This window comes from Ranitomeya variabilis, chromosome 4 (genome assembly GCF_051348905.1).
Source record: "Ranitomeya variabilis isolate aRanVar5 chromosome 4, aRanVar5.hap1, whole genome shotgun sequence".
In the NCBI taxonomy this organism is placed as follows: Eukaryota; Metazoa; Chordata; class Amphibia; order Anura; family Dendrobatidae; genus Ranitomeya; species Ranitomeya variabilis.
In genome coordinates this window covers 610,885,551-610,911,926 of record NC_135235.1, presented here as the reverse complement: position 1 = coordinate 610,911,926, position 26,376 = coordinate 610,885,551, and the positions used below count along the sequence as shown (strand labels likewise).

The following is a 26,376-nucleotide window of genomic DNA, read 5'->3' as shown; positions in this document are numbered from 1 at the left end:
TACTGCTTAGCCACACGGCGAAGCTTAAGAGGAACAGCGCTATTTGCCTCCTGGAGTGCAGATTTTTCCTAGAATAGTTTGCGAACCCCATATGCAGAGCCCCTAAGTGCTAGAAGATCAAAATCCCTCCCTCAAGTGACCTCATTTTGAAAATGAACCCTTTGGGAATTTATCTAAAGGTATAGTGACGGTTTTGTCTCCATAGGTGTTTCCAAAAACAAGCATCAGTGAATGTTGTTGAGTGAAAATTGCAAACTACCATTGTAGTGACCAGTACGTTGTAGTGACCAGTACGTTATGCCCAGCTCATGCTCCTGGAGACTCTAACCCATAAATTAGACCGGCTGTCATCACTACAGAAATGTCAAACATGTGGACACTATATATGGTTTAGGCACATTAGGGCTCAGAAGGAAGGGGGACATTTGGATTTGGGAGTGCAGAATTTGCTGAATTTTCTTTGGAGTGTGGAGAGCCATTTCGCTTTTCCCGTCTTTGTACCACCAGCTAAATGGAAGGCCCTTATATTTCCATTAACAGATGATGGATCTGAGTGGGGACTTTCTATTTTTTTGTGGATTGAGTTGAAGCTTTTATTGGAGCATTTTACATAATGTTTGAGATCATATTTATACTGCGCTCTACGCTGAGCACTTACATTGGAGTTTCCATGTAAATCTCCAAGTGATGTTATTCAGATTGAACCTCCGAAGTATCCATTCACTATAATGAGGCAGCAGATTTACTTTGGACTCTGGCCTCTGTTCAACGGTGTCCTAATTTTCAGAAGTACACAAAACTGTGGCCGATTGCATTCTTATGCATGCCTAAAAAGACAGACATCGCTGGATCATAGGCAAAACGGCATCCAAAGTGCCTCCATCTGCCTTATTATAGGGAATCTTCTGCCCAGAGTTCCATCTGAATCATGTATTTCAGAAGTTTACATGGATTTACAGGATACATTTGAGCTGAGCCTTACTGTGATCTTTTGGAGGCAGAGTGAACAAATCAACAGCAGTTAAAGAATTAGTTTTATTTATTTTTTACGTCGTTCCTCGTGCAGTATAAGACATTAGACTACTTTATTCTTCGGGTCACTGCGATTACAGTGATACCAGATTTATATTGGGTTTTTATGTTTGTTTGTTGTCACACACTAAAAGAGACTTTTTATTGCAAAAACTAATTTTTACATCGCCATATTTTGGGAACTATTATTTTTCCATATTTCAGCCGAAAGAGTCATGTGAGAGCTTGTTTTTTGCGGGACGAGTTGACGTTTTTATTGGTGCTATTTTCGGGCACATGACTTTTTTATTGCTTTCTATTCTGATTTCTGCAAGTCAGAATGAACAAATACCAGCAATTTAGGAATCTTTTTTTTCTTTCTGTTGGGGGGTATATCTTTTTTTTTTTTTTTCCTTTTTATGTTTTGGTGCTTTACACAATGAAAACTATTTTATAGAAAAAATTATTTTTGCATTGCTTTATCCTGAGAGCTATATATTTTTTATTTATTCATTGATGGTACTTTATAATGGCTTATTTTTTGCTTGACAAGGTGACTTTTCAGTGGTACCATGTTAATTTATATTCATCTTTTTTATCGCAATTTATTCCATTTTTTGTTCTGTGGTATGTTGATAAAGCATTGTTTTTTGCCTTCTTGCATGCCCTACGAGGAACGGTTTAAGGATCCGGGAATGTTTAGCTTGCGAAAAAGAAGGCTAAGAGAAGACTTAATAGCTGTCTACAAATATCTGAAGGGATGTCGCAGTGTAGAGGGATCACCCTTAAGGCCCCGTCTCACATAGCGATTTACCAACGATCACGACCAGCGATACGACCTGGCCGTGATCGTTGGTAAGTCGCTGTGTGGTCGCTGGGGAGCTGTCACACAGACAGCTCTCTCCAGCGACCAACAATCAGGGGAACGACTTCGGCATCGTTGAAACTGTCTTCAACGATGCCGAAGTCCCCCTGCAGCACCCGGGTAACCAGGGTAAACATCGGGTTACTAAGCGCAGGGCCGCGCTTAGTAACCCGATGTTTACCCTGGTTACCAAAAAAAACAAACACTACATACTCGCCTTTCGGTGTCCATCAGGTCCCTTGCCGTCTACTTCCTGCTCTGACTGAGTGCCGCCGTACAGTGAGAGCAGAGCGCAGCGGTGACGTCACTGCTGTGCTGTGCTCTCACTGTACGGCCGGATCTCAGTCAGAGCAGGAAGCAGACGGCAAGGGACCTGACGGACATCAGATGGTGAGTATGTAGTGTTTGTTTTTTTTGGTAACCAGGGTAAACATCGGGTTACTAAGCGCAGCCCTGCGCTTAGTAACCCGATGTTTACCCTGGTTACCAGTGAAGACATCGCTGGATCGGTGTCACACACACCGATTCAGCGATGTCAGCGGGACCTCAACGACCAAAAAACGGTCCAGGCCATTCCGACACGACCAGCGATCTCACAGCAGGGGCCTGATCGCTGGTACGTGTCACACATAGCGAGATCGCTACTGAGGTCGCTGTTGCGTCACAAAACTTGTGATTCAGCAGCGATCTCGCTAGCGATCTCGCTATGTGAGACGGGGCCTTCATTCTCATTTACACATGGAAACACGAGAAGCAATGGGATGAAACTGAAAGGGAGAAGATATAGATAAGACATTAGAAAAACCTTTTTGACAATGAGGGTGATCAATGAGTGGAACAAGCTGCCACGAGAGGTGGTGAGTTCTCCTTCAGTATAAAGGCCCCGTCTCACTTAGCGACGCTAAAGCGATCCCGACAACGATACGACCTGTCAGGGATCGTTGCTGCGTCGCTATGTGGTCGCTGGTGAGATGTCAAACAGTGAGATCTTACCAACGATCGCTCCTGCGATCTCACTGTTTGACATCTCACCAGCGACCTGTACAACGATGTCACATGGGAGCTATTATGACGATTCAGTGTCTGAGTCGTCAACGAGGTCGTTGGTAAGGTGTCAAACACAGCGATGTGTGCTACCCAGCGGGACCTCAACGATCAAAAAAAGGTCCAGGCCATTCCGACACGACCAGCGATCTCGCAGCAGGGGCCTGGTCGCTGGTACGTGTCACACATAGTGAGATCGCTACTGAGGTCGCTGTTGCGTCACAAAACTTGTGACTCAGCAGCGATCTCGCTAGCGATCTCGTTATGTGAGACGGGGCCTTTAGTCTTCAAACAGAAACTGGACAGATATCTGACTGAGATGGTTTATTGAATCCTGCATTGAGCAAGGGTAGGACACGATGACCCTGGAAGTCCCTTCGAACTCTAACATTCAGTGATACTATGAAGTGAGCTGTGACATCTCCTGTTGTGAATGGTGGACCCTGTGTTATCTTCAGTATTTAGAGGTGTTGTCAGTGATTGTACAGGAGAAGGTGAGCTGTAACATCACCTATTGTGAATAGTGGATATAGTGTTATCTACTGTATATAGAGGTGTTATCAGTTATTGTACAGGAGGAGGAGATGAGCTGTGACATCACCTATTGTGAATCCTGTGTGCTCCACTGTATATAAAGATATTATCTGTCATTGAACAGAAGGGGAGGAGGTAAGCTGTGCTATTTCGTATTGCGAAGGGTGAATCCTCGGTTATCTACTTTATATACAGGTATAATCTTTTATTGCAATCCTCTCTGAGGATGAAACTGCTGAAAAAGCTTCTGTACAGAATATGAAGAATTAGGCCTAGAGATACAGTATATGAAATTAAAAAAAGCATACTTTCCATCCATATTTTACACCCATTTTAAGTTAAATAATGCCCTTTGTGATACTTTTTGTTACCACGACCCACATGGTGAATGGTAACACAATGTATAAATAATTATGCCACACAGTGCGAAATAATAAAGTGTTACATAGTATCGCTACTGCCATAAACTAAATATCAATACTAAGCAAATGTCAAAATAGTGCTGAAATAAAGCTAGCATACAGTGACTGCATAACTCCATCATAAGTAATGTAATCTAAGGGTCTGTGCACACTGAGGGTCTGAAACAACGAGTTTCGTAGTGGAAGCCAGTTCTTTGGCAAGTGTTTACAGGAGTTTTCAGTTTCCTGAAATGGTTTGAAAGGGTCTGTTGATTGAACAGTGTTTAATTCGGAGACTTTTCCATCAGGATCAGATTCAAAGATATGATATACACTTTTTTTCCACCAGGCATTTTTTGAAGCCTAAAATGGAAATGCCCGGACCCTGAATGTATGACCAACCATTCGTTTTACAATAAAAATAGAAAAAGTCTTTTTTTTAAGTTATTAATCAGATAATTTTTAAGCAGACATGCTCTAAGACTCCTCCAAATAATTCTTATGTGCATGATAAAAGTAGTAAGCAATTCCTGGTGGATGCAAGACTGCTGGCATGCAATCTGTGCCGGGTGGGTGAGGTATAGGCAGCCTCATTCCAGTGATGGCGGACAGCCTGGTCTTGTGATCAGCGTGGGTCCTAACATCTGTATGCCATTTTTCGACAGCCCCTTTAATGACGAGTGTCCTGATGAGAGCACTTATTTCATGCCTATGGCACGCCTGCATGGGTAAGGTCAGTCAGCCACATGTAATGCTGAGTTGTTTTCTATAGAGCAGCGGGGAGAATACATTGATGTATGGAAGCAGAGGTCTTGTTACCAATAAGTCTGATGAATTTTTGGAGCAGTGTTCGACTTCATCAAAAATTCTCTCCAATAGTCTTAGTTTCCCAAAAGGATGACGGAAGTGAAAGCAGGAATTAGGTTCAGGAGGAGCTGTGCTCGGTAGGATTGTTGGCAGAAAAGCAAGTGGGAATTTGAGGCAGCTCCGCATCCCTCGGAGTATTGCGCTTGTGGTTCTGTCGGTTAGGATTTGACACTCTGCTGCATGCACGTCCCATTGAGCCCCCTCTTCCGGACTGCATGGTCCAATTGGCCTCTCCAAGCTGACAGATCTGGGTCTTGTGCAGCCGCCCTGCAGGGATAACCTAATTGGATTTCAGCCAGATGAGACATACAGACATGCTCCACTCCTTCAACACAGAGCACGATGCGTTTAACTCTAGTGGACAAGCTAAATCCCTTATCTCAGACATGGAGTAATTGGCACTCCTAATGGAAAGTATAGAGAGGAAATCAATAGCGTTGCCATAGCTTAGAGCTGACCAGACACTCATGGGCCTTCGTAATGGCGATTGTTGCATCTGTGCTAGCAAAATGATCCGATACAATCAGCTGGATCCACCATTGCATTTCATGAGATGACTTAGAGCACTATTATACAGTATCTGACAAATCCTTTATTATAGCCTTTTTGCAGGTTGTGTTCACTTATCAAGATTGCAGTCAAGTCTGTTTCAAATTTGCATTTTTTTGGAACAATATCCAGATCAGATCCAACAGAAGAGAGTTCTGGTACGTCCGCACATGACTAGAGATGAGCGAACTCGAACTGTAAAGTTGGGGGTTCGTAACGAGGTGCTGAGATGCGAACACTGACTTCTCCCTTTAGTCCGTTTTAGTGAATCGGGGTACTCTGCTTCCTTCGGCAGCCCCCCTAGCCCTTACTACTAACCATTTTATAGCCCCAAAGTTCAGGTCACCATTGACTTTTGTGGGGTTCAGGTTCAAGTTCAGGTACAGTTCTGGTACCAAACCGAACTTTGGACTTAAGTTTGGTCGATCCAGAACATCTTTGCGTTCCCTCATCCCTACACATGACGGAAAGGCGGTAAAGAATTACTGCTGCCGTGGAAAACTCAGGGCTTTCTCGCTGTAGGTTTCAGTTTCTGGACTCTTCGCTGATCATCTGCTCCAGGATGACCCTTTAATGTCCCTTTCTTCCATGTTGAATGTTATATTAGATTATCTATACAAGTCAACATAAATGATTACAAATCTTATACCAATAGTAAGGCACATGCAGTATTATATTCCAGAGCTGCATTCACAATTCTATAGAGCTGAAATCTCGTCACGATCAGCGTCTGCAAAGATCTTTGGTTAATCGTGGATAAGATATAGGAAAATGTAACCAAACACATGATGTTTTCAGAATCGCCTCAGTATTGCACAGGAGAGGGAACCTATGGCAGCTTCTGATGCCTTAATAATAATTCCATCACCTGTAGAATACTAATGAAATCCTGAAAACATGACGTGTTGGGGGCCGGGAGGACTGGAGAATGGGAAACATTGCTGTAGACAAATCACACATGTTATCCGCAACACACACACACACACACACACACACACACTATTGGTTTTGTTTGCGGGAACAAAAACGTCAAAAACTGAACATACTTTAACATAGTAAGGCTGAAAAAAAGTCATGCAAAGCATCAGTGCAGACACTGAACAAGCAGAGAATGCTGGAACATTGCCTTCTTTTGGTAAATTGCTTATAGAATAGCTGATGATGTGTCGTAATCATAGTGGGGTGCCCGATGCTCCAGTGAGGTATCAGACAGGCCATCCCGGAGATAGATGCCTTGGTTCTCCTTGATTTGCGTCCCCAAAGGAGGTAATGTGTTAATAGCTAACGGAGGGGCCTTAAAGTGATGAACACGTCTTTAGCTAGGAAAGGGGTTTTGAGGGAAAGCAAATCCAGATATTCTGGAGGAGAATTATGCAAGACACAGCACAGATAGGGTGGAGAGTAGTGATGAGCGAGTGTACTCGTTGCTCGAGTTTTCCCGAGCATGCTCGGGTGATCTTCGAGTATTTGTTAATGTTCGGAGATTTAGTTTTCATCCCGGCAGCTGAATGATTTACAGCTATTAGCCAGGCTGAGTACATGTGGGGGATGCCTGGTTGCTAGGGAATCCTCACATGTAATCAAGCTGGCTAGTAGCTGTAAATCATTCAGCTGCCGGGATGAAAACTTAATCTCCAAACACTAACAAATACTCGGAGATCACCCAAGCGTGCTCGGGAAAACTCTAGCAACCAGTACACTCGCTCATCACTAGTGGAGAGAACATGCATCTATGATGGTACACGGCTCATGGAGCAATTCCTCAACAGTTCCATGCCATGCCCATCAGCATCCACCAGGGGGCAGCATCCCTCTAACATGCCACCGTTGGCAATGTGACTATGAGGAGGACCACTGCCCAGTGCTTTAAAAATAAATAAGAGCGACTTGTAGCCGTTCAGAGCTTACAAGGCATGCAGCACTCCCCGAAGGAGAGGAAGCTCTTTGTTCTGTGACAGCTCCGATTATCACAGGCGACAGCACAGGCAGAGATTACTGGCTGCAGAAGAGAGGAAAACCACATGGTGTTACAGAATAATCCACAGGGCTCATGTGCTTCCTGCCAGGTGCTAATCACACGGAGAGGCGCTGCAGCCTGTTACAACGTTCTCGCCATCACCTCCAGCACCCCCTAAAATATAACTATGTCTCATGGAGGAGTCCTATACAGAGAGCGAACAGGAGCACTAATTCAGCATGGAGGCCTTGGAAGATGTGCAGTACCGCTGTTGGACTGTAGAAGGAGCACTTTCACCATGAAGGCCAAGAGTTACCCATGTGCATCGCTCCCCATCAGAGAATCAGAGGACATTGCCTTATTTATTCATTAGCTCTTAGGTGTATAGTGCTGACCAAGTGTGGAGCACTGCACAGAGAAGGTAATGGTAGTGGGTGCAGCCGCACCCAGGTCTGAAAGACCCATTATAGTGGAGGTTTTTTTTTTAGAAATTGTGCAGCTTCAAGTTACACTAGTACTGGCACAAGGGCACCGGAGTACCCAGGATTTTTTTTTTTTAAATTCGGTGTTCATTATCGAGGAACATTTCACTGTCGACGTAGACATGCCTCGTACATAGTTTGATCCTTTCTATGATAACATACAAACCTGGACGATAAAGAATCAATGCCTTGGAAATGTTGGAGAAGGATGTTATCAATACCATGGATGACAAGAAGAACAAACAAATCAGTTTTGTAATAAATCAAGCCAGACATGTCACTCGAGGCAAGGATCACCAATCTACGACTTGTCTACTTTGGACACATCATACGAAGAGAGCAATCACTGGAGAAGGACATCATGGTCAGAGGAATAGAAGGAACAAAGTGAAGAGGAAGACCAGCAACCCGATGGCTTGATACTATCAAGATAACGGCAGAGAAGACCCTGGTGGACCTATATAGGCTTGCACAACAAGATCCATCTCACTACAGAGGGTTCTGCCATCATTTCACCATGGCCTGAGATCAAGCCAAAGGCCGTTAAATAATAAGAAAGCGTTCAGTATCCTCAGGGCCATATCTATAGGTGAGGCATGGTACATGGCCATGGTCTGTAGTAGGTGGGCTATAGGAGCGCCTAATAGCACCCACTCTCCTTAGCCAAATTGGAGAATGGCTGCAAAGTACAAAACAGAGTTTGGAGTCGAATCCGAGGTGCCAGTGCTTTCCACCATACTTTACACTCTCTATGACCCTCCGTGTGATCCCAATCTGGACCTAAGGTTGAACAGAAGGAGGCTATAAGTCATCAAGCTCTTACCATCGTGCCAGTCTGGGATCTTACATGGGTGAATATTAATGCCACCCATTGGGCCTCCACTATCAAACCGTACCCATATGAGGTGTTTACAACATATCGCCACAGTATATGAACTGTTATATCTACAAGAAGACAAATGCAGTTAAGTCCTGTTTTTTAAGGAATGGGTTTTATGAGACATGGAGAATGATGCCCACTGTACCCGCACTTTCTAACGACTTTGTTCACTTGCTGCTTGCCAGCAAGAGATTGCAGGAAATAATTTATGAATCACTAAAAGTTAGCGAGCGTGGCTGTTCAATTCCACAAACAGCTGAGGTTTTTTGGTGGGGTGGGCTGGGAGGAAAGTAAGACAGGTCTCAATGCAGTATCAGGCATCTGCCATGGGGGGGCAGCACCACTACTTAGGATCTCCAAGCAAACAATGCAAGCTATTTAAATCCCAGTCAGCTGGATTGTTAACATCTGTTTCCACAGTCTCAGCTCATCCTTGGAATTAGTTTCAGCGGCTTCCTGGTTATTCATTCTTAATATCTAACATGCTTCCATATATAGAAACACCCGAGACCTGGGGATGGTTCTGAATGCTTGAAGAGGTTAATGATAAAAGCGATTTAAAAACCATCCACTAGATTAATCTCATTCACCCTGATTGGATTATGGATATTCTATCGATATCAGTTGGAATGGGATGCACAAGAAAAGAAGTGGGATGGTCCAGCAGAGAAACCGAGCTGCACAAGGACGCCATGTGTGCACTGGCCGCTCCCTGTCACCTCCGATGGTTTCAGTGCAGATTCTCCTTTTATGGCTCAGTCTTTTGCACAGACACTTTACACAACCAAGTCATAAGCAGGAAATTGCATGTGGAAGGTGGCTGAGCCATGTGAGTCAGCCTGCCCAGCTATGCTGACAGTCAGACTCCTCCCGTAATTATCTGCTATTAATATGTCAATTTATATAAACCTGGACTGAAAAGGACATGATTAGAGGCGGTCATTTATAAAGGATTTTGGGGGACCGCCTCCCCGTCAGTGAGGAACAACATGCATTATATGGATCTCACTGGAAACAGTAATAACCAGGATACAAATCGCTTTTTAGCAGAGTATCCATCTATCTATCTATCTATGAGAAAGAGAGGTCGATCTCTAAACATAGTGAAAAAAAATTATTCCATGCCAAATGTACACGTTTGAAGTGTAACCTCACTCATATTTTATCATCCATTTACCAGTGGATTTGGAGGACTGCACCCACATTTTACAAGACAGGTGCAACTCCACTTTCTTTATCTATCTATCCCATACCTATCTATCTCCCATATCTATCTATCTATCTATCTCCCCTATCTATCCCATATTTATCTATCTATTATCTATCTATTTATTATCTATCTCATATTTACACTATATGGCAAAAAGCATTAGCACACACTTCTTAATAAGTGAATTTGGGGTTTTCATTCAAACCCACTTCCCCCGGGGTATAACATCCAACCCCTCGTCCCCCGATGTATAACCTCCAAACTCTCGCCGCTCATCTGCTTTTACTAATGTGACATAATGTTTGGTGGTGCAGAGCTCTCTGATAAAAGCTCGGTTCTGTATTAGGAGCCACCGGGGTAACAAGTCCGTTCATCACATTTCTTAAATCTTCCTCCATCACCTGTAAGTGATATTACTGAGAATTGGAAGGAACAGCAGCAGCTCAGCCACAAGAGACCCCTGTAATGTTAGCGTAGGCTCACTGAGTGCTGAGGAGCAGGAGACAGAAAAATCACCACCGCTCTGCTGACTCCTTAACTGCAGAGTCCAGTCTTCCTCTGGTATAGCATCTGCACAAACACTTCCACGAGCTCCATGGCCAAGTAGCTGCATGTGGCCTTACATCACCAAGCACAATGCCAAGTGTTGGATGGAGTGGTGTAAAGCCACCTCCATTGTACTCTGGAGGAAACATGTTCTATACAGTGATGGTTCACACTTCTACTTCTGGCATCTGATGGACAAGTCTGTGTTTGGTGAATGCCAAGAGGACATTATCCCCCTGACTGTATTGTGCCCGCTGCACAGTTTGGTGGATTAGGATAATGCTATGGGTTGTTGGCTGTTTTTCATGGGTCGGACTTGGCCCCTTAGTTCCAGTGAACAGAAATCTTAATACTTCAGCACATGACATTGTGAAGATTTGCAGCTTCCATCTTTTTGGGAACAGTGTGGAGAAGACGTTTTTCTGTTCCCAATGACTGTACCTAGTGCACAATGCCTACTCAGACATGGTTGGGGAGTTTAGTGGAAGAACATGAAGGCCACACAGAGATCAGACCTCAGCCCCATCCAACACCTTTGGGATGAACTAGAGTAGAGATTGTGAGCCCGGCCTCTCCACAACATCAGTGTTAGACCTCACAAATGTTCTTCTCGATAAAAGTGCAAAAATTCTCACAGACACCTCCAGAATCTTCAAGACAGTCTTCCCATCTATCTATCGAGCTGTATAATGGGATAGTAAGTGTCCATAGCATCCTGACTGCTGTGTTCTCATTGTATCTCCTTAGTTAAAGCATGAATTCTTATCTCCTTCTCATCAATGCCATAAATGTCTGTTAGATTCAGGCCCTACTTCCTCAGGAACACATCTTAGGCTACGTTCACATTTGCGTTGTGCGCCGCAGCGTCGGCGCCGCAGCGCACAACGCAAACAAAAACGCAGCAAAACGCATGCACAACGCTGCGTTTTGCGCCGCATGCGTCCTTTTTTTAATTGATCTTGGACGCAGCAAAAATGCAACTTGCTGCGTCCTCTGCGCCCAGACGCGGGCGCCGCAGCGATGCATGCGGCGCAAAACGCAAGTGCGACGCATGTCCATGCGCCCCCATGTTAAATATAGGGGCGCATGACGCATGCTGCGACGCTGCGGCGCCCGACGCTGCGGCGCACAACGCAAATGTGAACGTAGCCTTATGAAGAAGGCCTGCCTCACATCGATTCACTATGGGAATTCCAAAAAGTGACTGAGCATACTTGCTTACATGTTGTGACATGTCTCTGTTCACAGCAGTGCAAAATGGGACAACTATCTTACATTAAGTGTATTCCCTAGAGGCGGAATCACATATATCAGACATGGGATTCCTATGAGGTGGGAATAATCCTTCACCGTCGGTGACTTTATCAATATGAACCTTGTATTCATCAGAATGGACAAAAATCTGGAGGTCATTGGTTATAGAAGGAGGTGTAAATAATGGTATACCTATTGCATGCCCTTAAGGAACCGTTCACCTGTACCAAACAGTATATATAATGGCACCTGACCTTCCCCTCCTCCACATGTTACGTCCCATTGTATAACGCTAGTGGCCTTCATGAAACCAGAGCTGGGAGTCTCACTGAATCTTTTATAGATTATAAAACGCTTCGCTCATCACAGCTGCAAGCAGGAGGACGGCAGCTGCAGCTCAGAGCGGGCCGTACCACGCAGACCTGCCAGGCATTGTCATATCCTCCATGGACGGATCAGGTTCCATGGCTGCATCCTTAGCCTTTGCAATTGTGTCTCCAGTTCTGATCTAGAAAAGGAGATCCTGTGTACATAGGGTATTACTGTTGCAGCAGAAGGCCACCTGGCCCATAATGTTTTTTTTTTTTTTTTAAAGAACCAGTATGACGAGATGATTGCCGCTGTCACTGCTATATTGTACCTGCAGACTTTATCTTGAGGGAGCTACCAAGGTACCCATTGACGTGCCCATTACTTCCCACAGGATGTTGTGGAAATGAAACATTTTCCCTGCCAAACTATATTTGGGTTTTCCATTTTACATCACTTATGTACACCGTTAGCCAGAGTGTGCGCGTGTTTTTAATGGGGACAGTGGAGTAATCCGATATCTTTTGCAACAATCAGGTTCTGAAATACAACATGCCTGATCCTTCTTTCATCCAGTGATGGGGTAACGTCGAGAGGCCTCCTCATCACCCATTTGTAGCTCCGCTTTCTCTTTTGTGGTAGCAGGGTTTCATAGTATTGCACCCTCTGCTCCACTAAACGCGCAATCGTCGTTTTAATTTTTATTTTTTAAACCGATAGAACACGTAAAAATAGGCAACATAATATCTTTTATCAGAAATCTGCTTCTTTCTCCTGGACTGATTATTCACTCTCAATTCATGGGTAACTCCTGTAGTCAGTGCAGACAGATCTCATCATTACTGAGATAGGAGATGACAGTTGGTGCTTGTAGAATTCTATGGAGGGGAGGAGCTAGAGGCCGACACAGACATTCTGCTGCAGGTTCTCCTGACAGTTACAGTCTCCATAGAACTTTATAATCACCAACGATTACTCTTTAAGTGGTGTCTCACTTTGAAGGACTGGCGCATAGCAAATGTGGTACCAATATTAAAAAAAAATGCTCTAAAAGTGAACCTGGAAATTATAGACCAGGAAGTCTAACCTCTATTGTTGGTAAAATATTTGAAGGGTTTCTGAGGGATGTTATTCTGGATTATCTCAATGACAATAACTTTAACTTCATATCAGCATGGGTTTATGAGGAATCGCTCTTTTCAAACCAATCTAATCAGTTCTTATGAAGACTGGACCAAGGTGAGTCATTGGACGTGGTATATCTTGATTTTTCCAAAGCGTTTGATACCGTGCCACACAAGAGGTTGGTACACAAAATGAGAATGCTGGGTCTGGGGGAAAATGTGTGTAAATGGGTAAGTAACTGGCTTAGTGATAGAAAGCAGAGGATGGTTATAAATGGTATATTCTCTAACTGGGTCGCTGTGACCAGAGAGGTACCGCAGGGGTCGGTGTTGGGACCTATTCTCTTCAACATATTTATTAGCGATCTGGTAAAGGTTTACACAGTAAAATATTGATATTTGCAGATGATACAAGATTATGTAAAGCAGTCAATACAAGAGAAGATAGTTTTCTGCTACAGATGGATCTGGATAAGTTGGAAACTTGGGCCGAAAAGTGGCAGATGTGGTTTAACAATGATAAATGTAAGGTTATACACATGGGAAGAAGGAATCAATATCACCATTACACACTGAACGGGAAACCAGTAGGTAAATCTGACATGGAGAAAGACTTGGGGATCCTAGTTAATGATAAACTTTACTGGAGCAGCCAGTGCCAGGCAGCGGCTGCGAAGGCAAACAAGATCATAAGGTGTATTAAAAGGGGTCTGGATACACAAGATGAGAGCATTATACTGCACCTGTACAAATCTCTGGACAGACCGCACATGGAGTACTGTGCACAGATTTGGGCACTGGTGCTCAGGAAGGATATAATGGAACTAGAGCGAGTACAAAGAAGGGCAACAAAATTAATAAAGGGGATGGGGGAACTACAATACCGAGAGAGATTAAGATTATTTAGTTTAGAAAAAAGACGACTGAGGGGCGATCTAATAACCATGTATAAGTATATAAGGGGACAATACAAATATCTCTCTGAGGATCTGTTTATACCAAGGAAGGTGACGGGCACAAGGGGGCATTCTTTGTGTCTGGAGGAGAGAAGGTTTTTCCACCAACATAGAAGAGGATTCTTTACTGTTAGGGCAGTGAGAATCTGGAATTCCTTGCCTGAGGAGGTGGTGATGGCGAACTAGTCGATGGGTTCAGGAGAGGCCTGGATGTCTTCCTGGAGTGTAACAGTATTGTATCTTACAGTTATTAGGTTCTTTAGAAGGACGTAGATCTGGGATTTATTCTGACGGAATATAGGCTGAACTGGATGGACAAATGTCTTTTTTTGGCCTTGCTAACTATGTTACTATAGCAGTCTTTTTGTACTGCATGGTGGTTTTATCTTAGCACTGCATCATGGCTAACATGTAATCAGGGTTCTTTGGACATTGTATCCAGCTCGGGTTAAACTTCATGCCTTCTACATCCCTCTTGCTTGTTCCTAACAGGACAGATGTTTTTTTTTCATGTGCATTGCTCCTCTGAGCTTTATCCACAGCTTCTCAATCCCATTTAACCCATTAGCACAGACTTTGGCAGCTGGTCGGAGCTGGCGATCCCAGGAGGGCGCGCTTTATAGGCTTTTACCGTAGTCTGTACGCTCTTTCATTAGGTAAGCGAGCCTTCCTCCCCAGCTCGACCCTCCCATTCTGCGTCTTAGAGACTCATCAGCCTAATTTCTGGCTGCATACGATTCCGTTTGGATGCCAGGATCGTGTGACCGCATACGGCTTATAGGAATATGCTAATGGCTGTCGCTGTTTTCGCCAAGTGATACCAATACAGTCATATAGAAGACACCCCACACAAAGTGACCTATATCTGAGATGACGGTGCAGGAGAAGGAATTCGCCCAAGTCTCCTGAGATAGGTGCGGCCTGCAAAAGTATCCTAAGTAATCCAGGAACAATCTGGAGTCATGGTGCAGCTCCACTGAATACATATTGGCCCGTAAATAACTTTTTCCTTTTAAATCCTCAGTATACCAAAAACTGTTTGTTTCTGGGAAAGCTACTAAGGAAGGGACATGAAAGGTGAATGTACCAATACATTTAGTAATGTGGCAACACAAAGAGAGGGTCACCATATTTACTCCCTCCATTCTTTAGGCATAGAAGTAGTGCTCCATCTCCAGCACTGCCACCCAGGAGGGAATATGGCTGCTGATATCTAGAGCTGAGCTAACAATACAAGTCCTTTAGGCTAGGGCTACATGGCTGCAGAAACATTTGTGCCATTGTTTAAGGGTGACATGGAATTCGCCAGTGTCTACTTGCATCATCACATCAAATGATGGTCAAGTGTGCTGTCTTGTGACTGTGACACCACCTTTGCAAAAAAAAAAAAAAAGATTAGAGTCCTCTGTAAGCTAAGCTTGGTGTACAGTGATATATTATTGGAGTACTATTGTGAGTTTACTATACGGCGGTATTATGTGGTGCTCGATTATTTGTGCTGTAATATTACATATGCTCACATTATTTGAGCAGCACGGTGGCTCAGTGGTTAGCACTGTATGGTGGCTCGGTGGTTAGCACTGCATGGTGGCTCAGTGGTTAGCACGGTGGCTCAGTGGTTAGCACTGTATGGTGGCTCAGTGGTTAGCACAGCACGGTGGCTCAGTGGTTAGCACTGTATGGTGGCTCACTTCTTACAGGCCCTGTAGCCTTCTCTCTGCTATGCCAGGAATGTGCCGTTTGCCTGCACCACTTTGCTGGAGCTGCTCAGGGGCTCACGCTTCCTGTTGCTACTTCCACATATGAGAGCGAAAAGGGCGGAGGAGGAGAGGTGGTGGCGCGGATGGTGGGGGTGCTGATGCAGCCCATTAAGAAATCCTAGTTCATCACTTCCTGCCTTCTGTGTCCACAAGTCACCATCAATTATTTAGGACCCTCTCCAGCTGGGTTGAGGTCTGCTGATGCCCTGGGACAAAGAGGATGTGCGGATTACCCGACTGGCACATTCACAAAACAGTATCCTGTTGCCCAAGGCTTGGGCGTACTCTCGGAGAGCAGCGCTTATTGCCCAACATTTGTTTTTCTTCTCATATTATGGTATTGGTATAGAATATACAGGTGCAGCAGAGCTGATTATCATTTGGCACAACTCGAGTTGTCTGGTTTTAGATAGGACTGTGTTATCATTGGTATCACAAAGGGCGAAGCTCAGAAGCGTTATATGGCAAACTCAGCTCCCTTACATCCATGTATCTGCTACACACAGTGCATCTCATGTACGACCTACATGTTATTCTGCGAAGAACTATATGGCAAACTCAGCTCCGCTACATCAGTGCCTCTGCTACACATGGTGTATCTAATGTACGACCTGTCTGTTATTCTGTGCAGAACTATTTGGCAAACTCAGCTCCGCTACATCCGTGCGTCTGACTATACATGGTCCATCTCATGTACGACTTGCCTGCTATGTTGCGCAGAACTATATGGCAAACTCCGCTCTGCTACATTCGTGCGTCTGATTACACATGGTGTATCTCGTGTCTGACCTGCCAGTTATACTGCGCAGATCTGTATGGCACTGGGTGGTGTGGTGGAAAACATCAATAAGTAAAGCTGATAATGCCAAATATTAGGTTTCATCACTACTTAACACGCCAACTATCAAACTCCCAAGTAGACCATTGCCCTAAATAATGAGTGCCCCATAAACATTGCCCTCAGTAATGATAGCAGCCAAAGTATGCCCCCATAAACAATTTTTGCCACAAATAAGCGTGTTCCAATAAAAAAAGATGCCATCCTATAGTGCTACATTAATAATACCAGCCTGATTCTTTCCCCACCATCGGTGCCCACAGTAATAATACTAGCAAGAGGGTGCCCCATAAACAGTGACATCCAGTTATTGCTCAACAAATAATGCTACCAGTGTCTAATAAAGAATGCCAGAGTGCCCCTATAATCAGTTCCCTCAGTAATAATATCAGACAGAGAGTGCCCCATAATTTGCCAGCTGGAGAGTGCCCCTATAATAAGTTCCTTCAGTAATACCCCCCAGAGAGTTCCTCATCATGTGCCAGCCCAAGAGCAAGAGTACCCCTATAATCAGTTCCCTCAGTAATAATATCAGTGTGCCCCTCTAAATAGTGCCCTCAGTAATATCAGACAGAGTGCCCCTATAAAGAGTGCCCTCAGTAATAATATCAGACAGTGCCCCTATAAACAGTGCCCTCAGTAATATCAGACAGTGCCCCTATAAATAGTGCCCTCAGTAATAATATCAGACAGAGTGCCCCTATAAACAGTGCCCTCAGTAATATCAGCCAGACAGTGCCCTCAGTAACACTACAGTCAGCCTCTCCTGAATGGCTAATAACCGGTAACAACAGCAAGCAAATTGAGGGATAACAGACTTTTCTTTCACTGGCCCTTTAAATAGTGTACGCCCCCTTCTGGTCCTGCTGTATATTGCCCCATTTTAATAATCTGTGTTGGAGCAAGCTTTCCCCATAATGGCAAATCTACATTTCATTTCTCTGTGAGATCATGAGGTTAATTTCTGCACAGATCAGGAACTTTTCCAGGCCCCTGAATTTCAAATCTACATCAGCATGTCATACAGATTGTTATATTCTTCTGAAAGCTTAGAGTATAACCCGTGAGCAGCCATTAATAATGCCCTCAGTAATCAGAGAGTACCCCTATAAACAGTGCCCTCAGTAATAATATCAGAGAATGCCCCTATAAATAGCTCCCTCAGTAATAATATCAGAAAGTGCCCCTTTAAATGGTGCCTTCAGTAATGATACCAGCCAGAGTGCCCCTATAAATAGTGTTCTCAGTAATATCAGTGCCCCTATAAATAGTGCCCTCAGTAATAATATCAGACAGAAAGTGCCCTAATAAATAGTGCCCTCATTAATACCAGCCAGAGAGTGCCCCTATAAATAGTGCCCTCAGTATTACCAGCCAGAGAGTGCCCCTATAAATAGTGCCCTCATTAATATCAGACAGAGCGTGTCCCTATAAATAGTGCCCACAGTAATACCAGCCAGACAGTGCCCCTTTAAACAGTGCCTTCAGTAATATTACCAGCCAGAGTGCACCTATAGATAATGCCCTCAGTAATCAGAGTGCCCCTATAAACAGTGCCCTCAGTAATAATATCAGAGAATGCCCCTATAAATAGCTCCCTCAGTAATAATATCAGAAAGTGCCCCTTTAAATGGTGCCTTCAGTAATGATACCAGCCAAAGAGTGCCCCTATAAATAGTGCTCTCAGTAATATCAGAGTGCCCCTATAAATAGTGCCCTCAGTAATAATATCAGACAGAAAGTACCCTTATAAATAGTGCCCTCATTAATAATACCAGCCAGAGTGCCCCTATAAATAGTGCCCTAAGTAATACCTGCCACTATAGTGCCCTCAGTAATACCAGCCAGAGAGTGCCCCTATAAATAGTGCCCTCAGTAATATCAGAGTGCCCGTATAAGTAGTGCCCTCAGTAATAATACCAGCCAGAGAGTGCCCCTATAAATAGTGCCCTCAGTAATACCAGCCAGAGTGCCACTATAGTGCCCTCAGTAATAATACCAGCCAGAGAGTGCCCCTATAAATAGTCCCCTCAGTAATATCAGACAGAGCGTGTCCCTATAAATAGTGCCCACAGTAATAATATCAGACAGTGCCCCTATAAATAGTGCCCTCAGTAATATCAGAGTGCCCGTATAAGTAGTGCCCTCAGTAATAATACCAGCCAGAGAGTTCCCCTATAAATAGTGCCCTCAGTAATATCAGACAGAGCGTGTCCCTACAAATAGTGCCCACAGTAATATCAGACAGTGCCCCTATAAATACTACCCTCAGTAATATCAAACAGAGTGTGTCCCTATAAATAGTGCCCACAGTAATAATATCAGACAGTGCCCCTATAAATAGTGCCCTCAGTAATATCAAACAGAGAGTGCCCGTATAAGTAGTGCCCTCAGTAATAATACCAGCCAGAGAGTGCCCCTATAAATAGTGCCCTCAGTAATACCAGCCAGAGAGTGCCACTATAGTGCCCTCAGTAATAATACCAGCCAGAGAGTTCCCCTATAAATAGTGCCCTCAGTAATATCAGACAGAGCGTGTCCCTACAAATAGTGCCCACAGTAATATCAGACAGTGCCCCTATAAATACTGCCCTCAGTAATATCAAACAGAGAGTGCCCATATAAGTAGTGCCCTCAGTAATACCAGCCAGAGAGTGCCCCTATAAATAGTGCCCTCAGTAATATCAGAGTGCCCCTATGAATAGTGCCCTCAGAAATATCAGACAGAGTGCCCTTATAAATAGTGCCCTCAGTAATAATACCAGCCAGAGAGTGCCCCTATAAATAGTGCCCTCGGTAATATCAGACAGAGAGTGCCCCTATAAATAGTGCCCTCAGTAATAATACCAGCCAGAGAGTTCCCCTATAAACAGTGCACTCAGTAATAGCAGCCAGACAGTGCCCTCAGTAACACTACAGTCAGCCTCTCCTGAATGGCTAATAACCGGTAACAACAGCAAGCAAATTGAGGGATAACAGACTTTTCTTTCACTGGCCCTTTAAATAGTGTACGCCCCCTTCTGGTCCTGCTGTATATTGCCCCATTTTAATAATCTGTGTTGGAGCAAGCTTTCCCCATAATGGCAAATCTACATTTCATTTCTCTGTGAGATCATGAGGTTAATTTCTGCACAGATCAGGAACTTTTCCAGGCCCCTGAATGGCAAATCTACATCAGCATGTCATACAGATTGTTATATTCTTCTGAAAGCTTAGAGTATAACCCGTGAGCAGCCATTAATCAGGCCTTGCCACATAATAGTGGTCTCTGCAGCTCTTACACGGATTGTCACCCAATTTTTCGAGATTCCTAAATGGTAAATCTACATATACATATCAATGCTGATTGCTTTGGTTAGACATTATGTTATCCGCTGAGTAAATTCAGCCCATGTGACATAACGTAGGCAAGCCTAACAGCTCTTTTAGGAGATATCCAGCTTTCCCAGATTCCTGAACTGAAAACATGATGTGACCATATGAAACCGGTGCTCTTTTATGTGGCACTGAAATCCGTGATTATCACGGTTTATTTAGACCGTATGACATGACGGAGACAATCATTTCACTTATATAGGTTGTTACCCAGCTTTCCCATATTCCTGAATGGAACATCTGAATTTCATATTGACTGTAGTATGTGAAACCATTTTATTTAGACCTTGCATTGTTATACATTATTTTTTGTGATATTTTGTCCTTGTGACATGGAAGAAGCAATTATTATAGCTCTTACATGATTAATAGTCCAACTTTCCTAGTTTCCTGAATGGAAAAAATTACATTTCACGTCGACAATATGAAACAGAATGTGTGACCCTCTTGGTTCACTTAGGCCTTGTGGCATGTCGGAGGCCAAAATTACAGCTCTTATGTGAGCGGTCACCCAACTTTCCCAGATTCCTGAATAGCAAATCTACATATACATTTTATTGTCCACTTAGTAAAACCATCTCACATGGGTATGGCACTAAAACATGCAGTCTGCATGGTTGATATAAGCCTTGTGGCATAGTAGGAGCGGTCATTACAGCTCCTTCATGAGTAATAACCCAACTTTCCCAGATTCCTGAATGGAAAAATTATCTACGTTTCATGCCGACTATATGAATCTACGAATCTACTTGGATCTGACATTGTGGGTTGATTCTGGTCTTGTGGCATGGTAAAAGTGATAATTACTCTCACCCAGCTTTCCCAGATTCCTGAATAGCTAATCTACATATACGTTTTATTGCTAGCTATGTAAAACCATTTTGATTTTTATCTGGCACTAAAAATGTGTGATCTGCATGGCTGATATGTATCATGACAGATCTGATCATTACAGCTGTTATATGGGTTATACCCAGCTTTTCCAGATTCCTGAATAGAAAATCGGAATTTCATGTGAAACCATTCTACTTTTCTTTAGGTGGATTAAGCCCTGGTGGCATAGAGGTGATCATTACAGCTCTTACCTGAGTAAAAACCCAACTTTCCTAGATTCCCGAATAGAGAATCTACATTTCATGACAACTATATAAAACCATTCTACTTGGATCGGGTATTGTGGGTTAATTTAGCTTTATCATTAAATCTGTTATTTGGGTTGTCACCCAGCCTTCCCAGATATTCGGATATGGCATTGTAACATGTGATCTGCTTGCTTGATTTTAGTCATGGTAATCATTACATCTCCTACAAGGATGTACCCAGCTTTCCCAGGTTCTCAAATTGCAAATCTACGAATCCATTTCATTATTCTAAGTATGTTATCCTTTAAGTTGATTTACTCCTTGTGGCATGATCGAGACCATCATTACTGCTCTTGTTACCCAGCTTTCCCAGATTCCTTTATAGAAAAAAAAAATGAATTTCATGTCGACTGTAGTGTGCAACCATTTTATTTAGAGCTGGCATTGTAATGTGTAATTCTCATAGTTGATTTGGGCTTTATGCAATGATAGAGGCAATCCTTACTACCCTTATTACCCAGCTTTCCAGGATTCCTGAATGGCAAAATTACATAAAAAGATTTTGTTTGGATCTAGCAGAATAAAGTATGATCAGTTTGGTTTGGTCATCCTTGGTGACATGACAGAGGCTGTCTTTACATCTCTCACATAGGTTCTCACGCAGCTTCCTGATGATCAAATCTACATATGCTTTTCATTTTTAGATACATAAAACCATTTTACTTGGATTTGGCAGGAAAATGTGTGATCCACTCGATGAATTTGGACCTTGTGGCATGACACAGGCGATCATTACTGCCCCTGTTACTCAGCTTTCCCAGACTCCTGAATGGAAAAACTGAATTTCATCTCAACTGTAATGTGTAAAAACATTTTATTTAGATCTGGTATTGTAACTTGTGACCCACTCTGTTGGTTTCAGCCTTTTACCACAACAGTGGCGATCATTACTGTTCTTGTTACCCAGCTTTCCCAGATTAATAAAATGAAAAGAAAATCAACATTTCAACTATATAAAAAGAATTTCTTTGGATCTAGCAGTATAAAGTATAATCCATTTGTTTGGGTCAGCCTTGTTGCATGACATATAGGTGATCAATCATTACTGCTCTTTTTACACAGCTTTCCTAGATTCCTGAATGGTAAAACTAAATTTTAAATTGGCTATAGTGAGTGATCCCATTTTATTTTGATGGAATATTGTAACTTGTGATTCTCGTGGTCAATTCAGGCCTTACAGAATGACAGAGGTGTTCATTACTTCCCCTGTTACCCAGCATTCCCAGATTCCTGAATGGTAAAACTGAATTTCATATTGGTTATAGTGAGTGAATCCTTCTTATTTAGATCTGACACTGTAACTTGTGATCCTTGTGGTCAATTCGTGCCTTGAAACATGATGGAGGCGATCATTACTGGCTCTGTTACCCAGCTTTCCCAGATTCCTGAATGGTAAAACTGAATTTGATATTGACTATAGTGAGTGAATCCATTTTATTTAGATCTGACATTGTAACTTGTGATTCTCGTGGTCAATTCAGACCTTACAGAATGACAAAGGTGTTCATTACTTCCCCTGTTACCCAGCTTTCCCAGATTCCTGAATGGTAAAACTGAATTTCATATTGGTTATAGTGAGTGAATGCTTTTTATTTAGATCTGACATTGTAACTTGTGATCCTCGTGGTCAATTCGTGCCTTGTAGCATGATGGAGGCGATCATTACTGCTTCTGTTACCCAGCTTTCCCAGATTCCTGAATGGAAAAAAAAATCTACATTTCATGTCAACTATATAAAAATATTTTATATGGAGAATAAAGTATGATCCCTGTGGATGGTTCAGCCCTGGCGACATAACTGAGGCGATCATTACAGCTCTTACATAGGTTATTATCCAGCTTTCCCAGATTCCTGAATGCCAGATCTACATTTCGTGTCTCTGTGAAATGATGATGTTAATTTCTTCTTGTAATTTGTGTTCTTCAGGGTTGCTTTGGCTCTAAATCCAGGCGGTCCATTTACCTGTGGGGCGGGTTTCTCCCATCTGATGGGTCGTGAGTGCGGCCCATCCCTGATGTGCACTCAGTGGCGGTGCGGAGGAATGTGCGCTTGCTCTGGCACGCCGTCCCTCACTGTAAAGTTTCTACACTGTCTATCAGGTATGTTTCCTTATAAGGAGCCAGAAGGAGCCGGTGACATCACTGGGTGCCGTCCTCGCCGCTGCAGCTTGTGGCTTTGACATCCTAGAGGGCAAAGTCGCAGAAGCTGCGGGCCGTTGGCAGCCATCTGTGCCAGCTGCCTATATATCTGCTGACTAATCCCAACACAGAGAACCGTCCTCGCCCTCTGTACCCATCAGTCACACCCAGCAAGTGCAGAAATACCCATTCCCTTATATATTGGGGGCCCACAAGCTGCCTTCTGTGATTTTGCTTACATATATGTCCTGTGTATGAGATTGCTTTTCATGTGATTGCCTAGTTTAGAGGTCAGAATCCTGCAGCACTCCAGCTGTTGTAAAACTACAACTCCCAGCATGCCCTGAACCTAACATCTACCAATGGTGGAGTCAAGAGGAGCAAAAAAGATTTGGCAGGCCCCAGCAAACCTCCCACTACCTGTCGGCATCCTCGCTATCGTAGGTAGTAGGAGGGTCGCAAGGCTCTGATCCGGTGGCCATGGGCTACCACTGTGGCCACTGGACCAGTGTTCTGCCCATCTTTCTCAACTCTATTAATATAGAAGCAGGAGCTGTGAGGGTGAGACCATTCAAGCAGCCAAAAATGGCCAGGTCGATGGCGTTTAAGTCGTGTTGGGTGTGGTCACCATTTTGGTTCTCTGAAACCATGGATGGAAAAATCTGGCTAATTTCTTAAAGATATATCCTCAGCTTCCAGCATTAGACGTCTGGTTAGTTCATCGACAGACCCCTGGTGTGGTTGAATGAGCGTTAATATTGGCTATCACCCAGCATTTCATTGATCCTGAATGGTAAATAGACAGAAGTGGAATCAAATATAGATATTTAATGTTGTTTTCATTTTTTTAGGGGGAAGACTTTTTAAGAAGCCGCACAGACAGGATTGTAAGGAGGGAACATGTCAGGTCCTGTCCGGAGCGCGTTCACCATCTGTGGCGTCATCAGATCTGGGATCCAGTACGGGGTTGATGGTAATCTAGATGGATCCCAATAACATTACGTCAGGGTTTACAAATTCTCATTCACACGCTGCAAAAAAATAAAATATCTGGAAATAGGATATGGAATTTGGAATGCAAGAATTAAGCAAAAGATTCCCAGGACTCCAGTCCAGTGGTCACGTCCGTAGTTCATGGCTACTGGACTAGTCTGCAAGCCTCTTACTACCTTCAGCATGAGGCATCATGGGGGCTACGAATCAGCGGAGGCAGCAGGGGTCCCGCAGGTAGGAGGCAGTTCGCAGCGCTCTGCTCTGACGGCCACCGGCGACTGACGTGTCCTACTAGTCTTGGTGCTCATCTCTTCTGGATTTCTTAGCATTGCAGATTTGCAGCACCAGATTGCAGATGTTCTCGGCAGCACGCTTGCATGAGATGTCAGGACGTCTGATCCACAACAGGTGAAATCTGCTGCAAACCCACAACAGTGACGGCACAATTAGCTGCGCTTCATGCCGCTGCGGATCATTGGTCATGTACGGATGTACCCTCACTTCATCAATGTGTCCTCATCGCATTCCAGATTACCAGGTGCTGGATTAAAGGAATTTTACAGACTCTCATAACCTGTTTATGTTGCGCCAGTTTTTACTCGCCACTTGCAGGAAGTTTTCTGCTGATATTGTGAAGGAGGAGGCCGACAGATTTCACCTTACATGGTTCTTGCTTTGGCTTCCTGTTTGTATCGCAAGCGAAACCTGATGAACCTTTTAACGTGATCTTTGCCCTGAGAAACTGCTCCAGTGTTATTCCATAACAAGCATTTGTGCTAGCCATAGTAATCTACCTGGAAACACGTAAAGTCCAGAGGGGCATGTGCCAGGCTTATCGGCCCTGGTGGCAACGTGGCTCCCTGGGTGTCCTTATGCAGCTACAACCCCCAGTAGATACGGCCTTCTACTTGGAAAACAGCAATGTTTCTGATACATAACTGCAGATGTTGCAGTCACACCCGGGCCCCTGTGCTTCAAGGGCCCAAACATCAGTGGCGTGAGATATTTGAGGCTCATAAGCTTCAAGCTACACTGCCGGTATAAAAAATAAAAAATTCTGCAACTTTTACATCTACTTTATGCATTAATGCCTGTACATTTACAGGATCTCTGCTTGCTGTGAGTGGATGACCTGACTCCCTTGTGCCACACATGGACTGTCCATGTATTTGGCTGGCGGCTCTCTCGCCCAATAGTCCCATGCACAGGAGAGCTCCAGCCATTGCCAGACATCTGACTTTATGTCATACACAATAAAAGCGAAATCGGACATGTTTGATCCTTATCTGCCCCCTTACACACTAGATTGTCTGTCGAACTTGTTGAAATCGACCGGTTCAGTGTAATGTGTATGCACATTCGACTAGGTTAAGCGTGCATGTGTTTTCAATAGGAAAAGAGAAATAAGCAGATTGCAGACAAGCAGGGATGAGTCGGGTCTCGCTCATGTACATCAGATTCGTCCCACTTTCAACGGATCCTGTATTATCGAACTGGAGGGTCCATGTGCAGCACAGGCGCGTCTCTGCACTCCATATGGACCTCATATGCCCTAATACGGTAACTAAGGGTTACCACTTTAACCCATTATTACCATGGAGCACTCCCGCTATGTGGATGGTGGAGGGCCATATCAGGTTATTCGCCTTGGCCATGAAACAGACATTAACCCAGTGCGGTCCAGATGGGTATAGCGCTCCGGCCCTGCCCTTTTTGTTACACGGCCTTTGTTTTTAAATGGGAATACTATGCAGCGCGGACGCGCCTCGTGGACCAATCCTTTACTTCCTCCTTCCAGGCTCTGTCCTTATAAGGTGAAACTTTAGAAATGTTTCTGTGTGAACTCTCCCTTACCCCTCCCCGCTCACTGAGAGCCCAGCTCCAAAGCCGCTGGCTGCCTGACATTCCTCTGACATTACTGCATAGTGTTGGAGAACATCCCTGCTAGGAGCTGTGCTGCACCTCTCCCCATCCTCTACTGGCTATACCTCCTCTAACCCTGTTATTTAAAGGGGCGGGAGCATTTAAAGAGACCTCAAGCCATAAATGTTATATGGCATGCGATAAATGTTATATATTTATTTTACTCTCTTTACAGACATCATCGCTGTCCCCATTGGGGTTTACAATATAAATTCCC

General features: G+C 43.8%; 1 long non-coding RNA gene across 1 annotated transcript; it reads left to right on the top strand.

Annotated features, from left to right (window-relative positions):
* The first annotated feature begins 9,871 nt into the window (after window positions 1-9,871).
* On the top strand, window positions 9,872-24,213 carry LOC143769246 (uncharacterized). The gene is made up of 3 exons (XR_013214296.1): window positions 9,872-11,043; window positions 23,032-23,204; window positions 24,095-24,213. It is a non-coding gene; the product is annotated as an uncharacterized LOC143769246 (long non-coding RNA).
* Window positions 24,214-26,376: the final 2,163 nt, after the last annotated feature.